The sequence below is a fragment of the Leptonychotes weddellii genome, chromosome 8 (assembly GCF_054177405.1).
Source record: "Leptonychotes weddellii isolate Sample4059 chromosome 8, ASM5417740v2, whole genome shotgun sequence".
Classification (NCBI taxonomy): domain Eukaryota; kingdom Metazoa; phylum Chordata; class Mammalia; order Carnivora; family Phocidae; genus Leptonychotes; species Leptonychotes weddellii.
The window spans coordinates 110,209,400-110,221,289 of NC_138376.1; the positions used below are offsets into that span (position 1 = coordinate 110,209,400).

The 11,890-nt window shown below is 37.5% G+C and overlaps 1 protein-coding gene across 5 annotated transcripts in view; it reads right to left on the reverse strand.

Annotated features, from left to right (window-relative positions):
* The window catches only part of HIVEP2 (HIVEP zinc finger 2), a 198,882-nt gene that overhangs the window by 149,343 nt on the left and 37,649 nt on the right, over nucleotides 1-11,890 (reverse strand). Inside the window, exon 2 of one of the 5 annotated variants that reach the window (XM_081827422.1) lies at nucleotides 6,922-6,955. The exons of the other annotated variants lie outside the window; for them this stretch is intronic. The gene's annotated coding sequence lies outside the window, so the exon portion shown is untranslated. The remainder of the gene's footprint in view (nucleotides 1-6,921; nucleotides 6,956-11,890) is intronic. 5 annotated transcript variants of the gene reach the window in all.

Consider the following 11,890-nt stretch of genomic DNA (forward strand, 5'->3'; position numbering starts at 1 on the left):
GAGTTTCAGAGCTTTGCCAGAGGCCAAGTATTTGTGGGCAGGAATACTTAATCCTCCAATCACTCCACACCACCCCGGGTTCCTCAGTGAAAGGCAGGACTCCAGATGACCGACAGAAAGCACTCCTTCCCACAGAGGAGGAAGCTGATTACAGCTTTCATGAGCCCCCACACTACACGAAAGCTACAATTTCAGGGCTCTCCCTACAAAAAGCCTGTGGCAGCCAAACACCCCTAGAGACACAGAAAAGCCATAACTGTTGACATTCCAAAAAGAGAAAGGGGGAAGAGCCTTTTCCTCAGAGCAGCATTCTTTAATTGCCTTTTCTTGCTTCCTTCCTGGAGAGAAGGGAGGTGGGTGATGGCAGCGAGATCATGTAAAAGACCAGAGGGCAGCTGAACATGAACTCCTATCTGGCCCCCTTGCACAAAGGCCTTATTATAGTACACACATAAAAATGCGTGGGCAAGACTTGGAGGGTTGGTTCCCCGCACTGCCCCCCAAACTCACTCCCAACTCTGCGCCTTGAATGCGCTTGTGTCTGCTGCACACCCTCGGACAGAAGAGGTTCTTCATGTTGCCATGGAGCTGAAACCCCTGTAGTTTAGATGGAGGATCACACTGTTTTTGTACTTCCAACAGCAGAGGTAAGAATCCGTGCATAGGATTCATTCCACTTGGATTTCAGATTTCCAGTTGCTTATTTTCATGTTCAGAGGAACTCTCTCTCTCTCTCTCCCTCTCTCTCTCTTTTTTTAAACTTACTCTTTGTAAGATTTACCACAATGGAAGCTGCTGGCAAACTGATTCTTGTTTTTGTAAAATCCGTCGCAGAAACTTGAACGCATGTTTGATCTGTGAGCTTCCTCTCCGGGGGGCCCCTCCCATCTAACAGAGTTTGTGACCTGATCACATCGAAGGGGAGTCGAGGAGAAATGCAAAATGTAAACCAATCTACAGTTAGTAAATATTCTACCAAACAAATAACCAGTAGCTATTTTCTCTGACACGATAAATCTGATATAAATTTTAATATTATTTATACTCAGATGAGTACTTTTTCAACAGGCCTCAACAATCAACATCGCATCTAGAACACTTCTGCAAATATAGAAGTACTTCTGCAAGTTCCTCTTAGGTTTCATTTCAAAGCTCAGCAATCCCCTTATCATTTCAGAATCAAAAGAATCTTAAAAAGAATCTGAACAAGGAACACAAAGTGATTTCCTAATGCAACCTCACTATTTATTGCCCCACCTCCTTTTTGGATTTTGCATCTCCTAAAAGAATGATGACTTGACTTATACAAAATCAAGTGCAAACGAGCTAAAGAAAAGGATTTTGATTTCTTGCCTAGAAATCTTCTCCTGCCCCCAGTCGCACATTCTCATAACCTTGAGTCTCAATTTCTCAGGTAAATTCGCCAATCTGCTGACAAGTTTTGTATTACGCCTTCTCTACCCACAGTGCATACATTAAAGCTTGACTATAAAAATGACCTTACATGCTAACCAGAGCAGCAAAACCGAATCTAGTGGTTTGAAGGCTGAGGGTGTAAACCTGGGGAGGAAGGAGAGGCCAAAAAGGCAGGTAAAGCATGCACTGTAAGCTACACATACTACTACATGGCTCAGCAAAATAAAATTTAGAAAGTTAAAAACTAGTTTTTGAGCAACAAAATAGTGATGGCAATGGATGATAATCCAAAGAATAAAATAAATATCCATGCATCCATACCAAAATAAATAAACAAACAAACAAACAAACAGATTTTGTAGATATTCCCTCCCTTCAAGGGGTAAAGCTTCACTATTCTCCCTTTAAAGGTGGGCTGACTTCCAGAGAACAGAATATGGGAAGAGAAAAGTAGTAACGTCACAGTGGAAACACCTGGCAGACTGTACCTTAACCAAGGGATCCAGGTTAACATCACCAGCGATCAGTGATGTTGACAGAACATACCCGATAATATAACGCAATGAGAAAGGCACCTCACCTCCGTGGTCTTCTTTCCTAAAACACATAACTCCTGTCTACAAAATTCCGGGCCTACACTTTTCAAAATTGTCCATCCCTTCTGAAAAAAATGGAGTATGTCATGGTATGCTATGTTATGTTATTATATATCATATTATATTTTGTGTTATATTAAATATTCTAAAAGTGAGTAGCCAATTCATACTAAATGAACTTCACCAGAAAACCTGATGATTTTTTAAAACTGCCAACCAAGCACTCAGGCAGACCAGACTTCTCAGGTAATAATTTTGTTTAGGTAGTATTTTTTTTTTTTAATTCTGATGCTTTCAAAACACTTCAGAATAACATCTCCAAATGCTGCAGACTTCAGTTTTTTTCTTACTACAAATAGTATGTATATTTTCACTACAACTAGCAACAATGTGCCTGTTATCGATGATTCTGGCAATTATGTAAATGGGCTCACTCTGTATCTATTTCAATGGCACAACGATACCAACAGTTCAATGTTAGCTTGTTACAGGACCTCGTGAGCACCCTAGCTGGACGCCCCATGCTGCTTGTGGATAGGCATTCCCCAGCCTCTTGGCTGGATGACAGCAACTACAACAGCCCACAAGGCGGGTGGAGAACCGATGAATAAAATGATAAATATTTGTGATGAAACAGGATGTTGGGGGGGAGGGAGAGGGGGCGGAATATTTCAACTACTGAACTACTGAAGCTACTTGGGAACTTTAACAGGATTCCCTTGTTGTAAAACTGGAAGCAGTAAGCAGATCCAGTGTTTTCTCCTTCATTGTAAATAATTTATAGAATTACTGCTGTACCACACATCACCCAGGCACAGAACTTAAGATTTTGGGCAACTGAACCATAAGCACTATACTCCCAACAAATGCTGTGATCGTCCATGGAAGACAATTCAAACAATGATGTGAAAATATAATTTTTCAGGCCAGAGAAGACAACACCTTTCAACAGATCTGCCCTTGCTGTTGATTGCATATATAATGTAAACGACTATTTACGGAGTTAAACCTCTTACCTCTGCCCCTTAGTAACAATGACAATAATAACTTACAGGCTTAGGAGCTTTCTTGTCAAGAGTAAATTCATGAAATTCTGAGATAAAACATGGTATGTCACTTACATAGAGCCTCAAGACTCAGAGATGACTCCTGTGATCCCCATTTATTCACATAGTGATTCTGATACCTGATTGCGAGTAAGGGAACAAAAGAGAAGGTCAAACTGCCACTATGGATAGTACCCTTTTGGATCCATTTTTAAAGTAAGTGTTATCACAAGCAATGCCTTCTTAGAATCTGCAATACCTGGGCACCTGGATGGCTCAGTTGTTTAAGTATCTGACTCTTGATTTTGGCTCAAGTCATGCTCTCAGGGTCATGAGATCTAGCTTGCATGGGGCTCCATGCCCAGCTTAAGATTCTCTCTCCCTTTCCTCTGCCCCTCCCCCACTATCTCTCTCAAAGAAAAGAATCTTCAATACTTCTCTGTCTCTATTTCACTTCTCTCTTGCCTTCTCGCTGATGATTCCACCAAAACAAAGTAAAAGCCAAAAATAAAGCATACCTTAGTACAAGGTGCCACTTTAAACAAATCTCTGAAGATCTCTTCTACTGAAAGTGTCCTAACACTGATCAATCCTTCTGCCACATTAAAGAAGATAGAATGGTACCCGGTGTTGGAGAATGAGGAAAGAGGCAAGAACTGAGCAAGATGCAGCAAGCAAAGCTTTTATCAATACAAAACTTCAACATCTAGTATAGTCTGAGACTTATAGATTCAATTCTCCCTGCCTAAACTTCTACTAGTATAGTTGACAAGTCCCTCCAAATGAAGGACTAGGAAATTACATAGATGAATTTGAAGACACATGTCCTACTTTTGTTTTCCATCTGTTATACTAATCGTTCCCCAATATGATCTATGAATCCCTTTTATACCTCCCCTTTAAAAATCATTTCCTAGAAAACTTAGTAATTAACATCTTGAAAGCAATACTGGAGTGTAAAGGTCACAGCATCACAGACACTTTCCTTCAACAATACATTAGATATGGTTCTATTAATCTGTTGTTCAGCATGAACCACAGGACATCAAACTCAAACTTGTGAGGAAATACAGTAGGTGCAGAATCAGAGATGAATGTCACATTTCATTCCAAATACTATCAGAGCTAATACATTTCCTATGAGTGGACTCCGGTCTACTCTAGATACTAGTTCTTTGCTCTTTCTGAATGAAAATAGGGAAACTCACTGAAACTGATCATGTGACCAAAGAAGGATCTAAATTGCTGTTTCTTACCCCTCAAAAGAACAAAAAAGTCCCACATACAAGAATATCTTTACCAAGACTAAAGATATTTAAAATGTAACAAGCAAACCTATAATATTCGTAAGAATAGTTTATTATTCATTTGTTCCCATCTGTCAACCCTGACTTCATTCTTAGCCTTTCTAACTGTATCAGTTCAATTTCACAGCCCACACCATTATCTATCAGTTAAGTAACCCACTGGCAATCACACCTATTGACTTGGCATAAGAGTAGGTTAATATGTTACCAGCATACAAGCAGCATGGCCCCTCCCTTCTCTATAATTTATTAAAACCAACTTAATTATATTTTCCTCATAACTGTTTTGATGATTTTGTTTGCCCATTTATAATATTTTTGAATGATAATATATCTTCTAAAATTACTTAAGGGAAACAATCTTCCATGAGCTTTTTAAACTTCTCCTCCCCTGTATGAAATATTGGAAGATATACTGAACTCCTGTCTCTGAATCACAGTTGAGAAATATACTGCTCAACTACCTACCAATAAACTAAATATATCTCAGATAATTTAGGTCATTTTAAAATGATTATAAGATCAATTAAACCAACAAAAAGAAAATTTTGAAATGCCTTATAAATTCTGAAAGTATATTCCAGTTATGAAACAGAATCTAAGCCTCAAAAGAAGAAAACCAGTAACAGGGCATAATTTAGATCATCCATAGCAGGTTGCTAAAATCATTTTTGCAAATGACTGGTGATTTGAAGCCATGTTTCTGAAATTTATACTTAAATTTTAAAATGAAGACACTGGTAAGTAGTGTCATAAATGCTCAAAAACACATGGAAAAATTGATTTCCAAACATAGAATGTTTTCAAAGTGTTCTATAAATATAAAATATAACTATTTTTTGCTATTAAAACTTGAAGTTAAACATGTCTTAATTTACCAGCCAGATTCACTGTATTCAGAAGATCTCGAGTATAGTTTTCATCTACATTCTAAATTCTCAAATGTAAATCTACATTTATCCATAAATATTATTTACTAGATCCTCTAAATATTAAAAATGGAAACTGATAATCCCCCTCTAGCTTGATCATTCCATGATTCTAGAATATACATATCTATAAGAATCCAATCCACTTGACAGTAGACCAAGAAGCAACATGAATAATGACAAGCAGAGAACCACACTACCTATATGATTGTAGCTTTTAAATAGCTTTGAAAATAAATAGTAAGTAAATAACTTTGAAAACATTCATCAAAAACTAATCAGAAATAGTTAAACCAAATAAGACTAAGCTGAAATTGTTAAACTTATAAAATACCAAAACAAAAATTAAATCACATTGAGAAATATTAGAACCAAGTAACAAGAATTGATATTTATAATATATAAAGGGCTCACAGAACCTTTTGTTTTCAAAAATAACTAGGAAATAAGTTAGAAAAAACTATGTCAAGCCAATTCAGAAAATGAAATGTAATTAAGAAAGAAACCTCACTAATTATTAAAGAAATGGAAACCAAAACAACAATGCAGTGAAGTTTCTCTCTTTGGCATGATTGTGATGAAAATGGAAAGTCATCTGAAACTAGGGACCACGTATAATAAAAATATTCATACCTTTTGACAAATAATCTCACAGGAGAAAAACTGAATACTCAGAAGGGAATTTTAAGAAAACTGTGACCATTAATTAGATAAAAATTTTATGGTCATTAAAACTAGAATATAGAAATTAGCAAAAGAGAAAGTGTGTATGAGAATGTGATATTGAAAATAAGGATTAGGGGCGCCTGGGTGGCTCAGTTGGTTAAGCGACTGCCTTCAGCTCAGGTCATGATCCCACGGTCCTGGGATCGAGTCCCGCATCGGGCTCTCTGCTCTGCAGGGAGCCTGCTTCTCCCTCTCCCACTCCCCCTGCTTGTGTTCCCTCTCTCGCTGTGTCTCTCTCTGTCAAATAAATAAATAAAATCTTTAAAAAAAAAAAAGAAAAGAAAAGAAGGATTATATCAATATTATGATTATAACCACTCCAAATGTGTGAATACGAGTAAAGATCAGTAGAGTATACAAGGAAAAGATAAAAATCAATTTGTTGTATCATAAAGGGTGATTGGATAGTTATGTCCTTTCTTTTTTGTGTGATATAATATTGCTTGTGGAATAAATTTAAAACTTGACAAGAACAAATGAATTGCAGTAATCTAATCGACTCCAAAATAAAATCTCCCAAATGCATCGATCTTTACCTACCACGAAACAATGGCTATTCCCCAGGCAAGTTCACCAGAGGCAGGATCTCTGTATGCAAAGCAAGACTCAAATTTCACATGAAATGAGACTGTGAACCATCCACAGCATATCCATGTACTCTGAACCATTATTCTGCGCCCAGACCTTTAAAAGTTGACTATCTAGTGTGTGATTTTAGGGATTGTTCACTGATATCCTTTTTTACTGTACCACATCCATTATTTCTACAGGAGTTCATGACACACTACCAAATCACGTTGTTTCAATACAGGCAGTTCTCAACTTACAAACACCTGACTGACGAAAACCAAAAATAAAACCAGCTGCTGCTATCCCCGGGTTGTCGCCTTCTAACACTTACCAGAGGTCTTGCGGATACTCCCAGAGAGACTCAGCTGTTGTGAAAAAAAAAAAAAATCTTTTCGAGAATTTGAAGGGAGGAAGGGTGGAAGCAGTGAAAGCAGGGCCAGCTAGGGAAAGCACATAAAGCTGCTGCTTACCCTCAATAGTCCTCAGTCAACATTTGATGAATGAATGAATGAATTTCTACATTTCACTCCTGTAGTTTGAGTCTGATTACTCCGCCCCTATGCAATTCCAATAACCCAATGACATGCCTCTTTCTTGGGCTCCTGATTGACGGAGCTGGAGCTAATGCAGGGAACTGATACCCAGAAACAGACAGCTGTGACCAACAGGCTGTCCACTTGGCAGTTCACAGGACAGAGCCCAAGCTCAGACCAACACTAAAAGATCTATTCCCAAAAGTACTGGCGGAGAGCACGTGATCTACAGAGAAAAAAGACAAGACATAACTGGTGAAAGAAAGTCAAAGTTGAAAGTGCAGCAAAGCTTATTAATAAGGATACCAAATAAGAGATCAGAGAAATGAAGTCTTAGTATGATCTAGAAGTAAAGATGGCATCAAGAGGACAGTGGGCTGGGCCTGGTTTGGGACTCATCTTGTGACCCCTCAGGGCATCAGTTTGATGCATTACTCCAACTTCACTTGGATGGCCTTAAAGAAGCAGAAATACGGGACACACATGTGAAGTCTAGTGACTTCTCAACTCATTTCACCTTATATACATATTCATCTTCTGAAATTTTGAGCCACTTCATTGTTCAAAAATCTTCCTGGCTCCTTCTTACCAATTGAATTAGAGAAATCATAGAGTCTCAGAGTTTGAAAGAGTTTAAAGGACTTTTAGTTCAATGATCCAATGATAGGGGTAAAGCAACTTCACTCTTACAGTCAAAAATCCATCGAAATATGGTCCAAGCTGTACCAGTTATGATTCTCTGATCATATCCCTGTACATTTCTTGCCTCCTGGCTTGCACTCATAGCTACTATGGTTGCACAACTAAAGGGGGCACCATTTATATAATACTCTATGTGAAGGTACTCCCAAAAGTTTAGCAATATTCAACTCCTGAGCAGCCATAATGGGTGATCCAACTTCCACTTGTAACATTCTCTCCACCTAGAATGCCATGCCCCAACCCCGTCTCTGATCCTACAGATACTAACTGCTCCTCAAGACCCATGTCTTCCATAAAGCCCTTGCTGGTTCCTACAGTTGTTTATAATATTTTTCTCTGAACTTTCCCTTTATTTGTTTTATACCTCTTTTATGCATATTCTGTCTTCTAGTATAATGAGTTAGTTAGGCATGTCTTATTCCAATACCAGATTGTATGTATGCTCCTTGAGAATGAGAATAGCCTAGGATTCACCTTTCTTTCTACACAGTTCCAAGCCCATTGCCAAAACCAGAGTAGGTACTTAACTGTTGGCTGGGACTTTTGACTGGAAAAGAAACAGATGATTCAGAAATTAGAAAAGTTTGAGGAAGTAGTTTAGATTGGAATGGAATATAGCGATCAGAGACAACGGACTAAATTTTGATAATTTGGTGTTTTCAGGCCCACTGGATTGGGAGTGTTAAACGATAGGATGTCACTGTCAAAGGCACACTTTCCCTTAATTCAAAATTTTGCCTAAGACCAAAACTGTACTTATGGAAAAAGAAGACTTTCTCTTCACCTCTTCTTTCCTCCAGTAAGACACAACCCTCTGACAAAATGAACTCCAAATTCTATACAACCAATTAAAACACAGGTTTGAAACAAAGTGCAAAGTAACCAAACACAATTTAATCTGTTTTATATAATATCAAAAAACTGGGTGTTACATGCAACTAACGAATCATTGAACACTATACCAAAAACTAATGATGTACTATATGTTGGCTAATTGAATTTAAATAAAAAGAAAAAAGAAATAAAATACATGCTATTTAGGGATTAAAAAAAATTTTTTTCCTTTTTTAGTTAACAAAACTCTGCTAAAGAACACGTTGAAAGAACACAAATCTAAAAGATTTTGAGAGCAGGTATACCACTTTAAAGGTATCTAAATATGGTTTTCTCTATTATGCAGAGCCCATGTGTCTGCCTAGCATATAATACTCATTTTCTTAATTAGTATGCATGTTAAAATATCTATTTTAATAGATGTATCATGCTCCAAGGAAACCATTACAATCTATTAAAGGATGATTAACCATATAAAATATGATTCAGCATTAACTCTATAGAAAGAGACATCTTCAAATTAGAATATACAGATTTTTATATATATACAGAAATCTATCTAATTATTTTTGAAGACTTTAAAATATTCTGTGTTCATGTGGCATGGGTATAATGCATATTGCTGATGATTCAAAATATTTTTGATCACTGATAATCTGACAAATAAATCCCATCCATTTAAAGACAATTTAACTATGAATACAGCAGGCAAAGGGACAGTAATGTTAAAGAGTGGAGAACTGGAGAATGAATTGCTTACTAAGCATGTAGAATAAGACTTCACATGCCAAAAATTGTTGAGATTATATATATATAATAATATATTTATATTATATCTATATATTTATTTGTACTTATTATAATTTATATGTTTCTATATTATATTTATATGTGTATAATATATATTTATATCATATTATTTAAACATATATATAGTTACGGTACTTGGCTCCCTTCTTAGCCAGAAAATTTTCAGGGTCATTATCATGAACATAGGTTACCACAGCAAAACTATTTATTTGTTTGTTTATTTATTCAATTGATTTACTAGAAAAATACTTGTGGAATATTTTTCCTGTAAAATAAGCAGTACATTAGCCTTGAAGACACAGTATCAGTTGGGACAGGCATGGTCTTAGCCCTAGTGGAAGGTAGATTCTAAGAAGAAAGATCAACGAATAGCTACTATAAACTGCAGTCACCCGGGAATGCCTTCTGAAACTACTAAGATGCATGCAGTTGCTTACCCTTCATTCGATTCCACATTGGCCTACATTTTGTTCTTCCTTTTTAAGAGCTTATGTCTGATTTTTATAGTTCGCCTATTTCCTTCTTCACTTTCAGGCTGTCAGCTTTTACTTTTGCAATTAATGTGCCATCCTTTCCCAATGATACTATTCTCCTTCCGTCTAATGCACAGCTCCTAAACTTCTCTTGCAGAGCAGATCACCAAGCCTATTAAAATTGAGCCTAAAATAAGGACAAATAGGCTCTGAGTAAAGGCTTATTAATAAGTGCTTTATGTCCTTGTGGCTTGATAAAATTATCCAGGTCTCTCTGATGTGACATTTCTATTATAATTTCCCACATCCTCTTCCTTTTCTTTATTTAAAAAATAATAAAAACACACAAAGAAACAAGTAAAAACCCTACACTTCTGCTTGAACTAAATATCCCTGCTGCCAGAAAAGTTTTCTTTAAGCCAAGTCCTTGGAGATGATATCATAATATATAGACCACTGTTTCTCAAAGACTGGCCCTACTGTTGCCTGCAGCAGAATTAATCAGATTTGCTTCTTAAGATTCAGGTTTCCTATGCCCCACATCAGACCTAGCGAATCATCGTTATAGAGCCTAAGAACTTGAATTAATTTTAAAGCACCTTGGGAGCCTGTTGAGCATGATAAGGCCAGAAAACACGCATCTGAATAAGCAAAGAGTACTTATGGAAGATGTCAGTCGGTGTCCTAAAGAGCCAAGCCCTCTATTTTACTATCAGCCTGTAACACTGGAGTGCCACTCTGCAAAACATTGGATAAAATTAAGGATAAAAAGTTTAAAAAAAAAACACACACAAAGTTTAAAGGCCACCTCTGCCCAGAGAGCTTCTCTTGTAACCAGAAAGACAAAACACAAACATGAAAAAAAATCATCAAAAGCATACACAGGCAACATTCAGGAGGAGGGGATGGGCGCACAGCAAGAGGGGCAGAGTCAAGGACTGAGCAGAATATTGTTGGAACTCATAAAGGAAGACTTCCAAACAAGTTTGGGGCAGAGTTTAAAACGAGAGACTTTTTTTCAAGTCTGGGTTTCTGAAGAGGTGCGGAGATTGCCAGAGGGCATTTAAGATCAAGGAGAAAATATATATAATCATATCTCTTGGTACCACAGTCAACACAGAGAAAAAGAGAAGTGCCCCAGTGCAGGATTATAAAAAAGCTGAGATATTGGTTTGGAAAAATCTCCCTGAAAAGAAGCTTTTACAAATATATATTATCTTTCTAGACAGACAGAGAAGGTGTTTTATCCCCAGTTTATAGATGAAGAAACTAAGAATCATCCAAGACCCTTCTCCAGAGTTCTTACTACGGGGCAGAGCCGGTCCTTTCCTTCCCTCAGGGACTCATCCTTGCCCAGCCTGACACTGCCCCCAGTAGAAGGGTCACGAATTCACTACCTGTCCTTCAAAACAGTAAGCCATTCAAAAACATCATACTTCTCCCTCTTTCCATTTCAAGAAGCCGGGAAAAATACTGTGTGTGTGTGCATGTGTGTGCATGAATACACATGTATGCACAAGAGCGTGTGTGTGAAGGAGGTGTCACTGACCAACTTAACTAACCACTTATTATTTCTTAATAAATGCATTAGCACATTTTAGTATTCTCATGAATGCTCCAGACCTAACATTTATGGGAAATTATGTTGAACAGTTAACATCAAAGTCTCTTTGATTTGTGAACAAATGATCATCTGAAATCACCACACTGGGTTAGTGATACACGTCTCCTCTGGCTATACTATCTGATACGATAGCCACATGTAGCTGTTTACCCTTAAATATTTTTTTTAAGATTTTATTGATTTAGGGCGCCTGGGTGGCTCAGTCGGTTAAGCGGCTGCCTTCGGCTCAGGTCATGATCCCAGGGTCCTGGGATCCAGCCCCGCATCGGGCTCCCTGCTCAGTGGGGAGCCTGCTTCTCCCTCTCCTCCCCGCTCAGTGTTCTC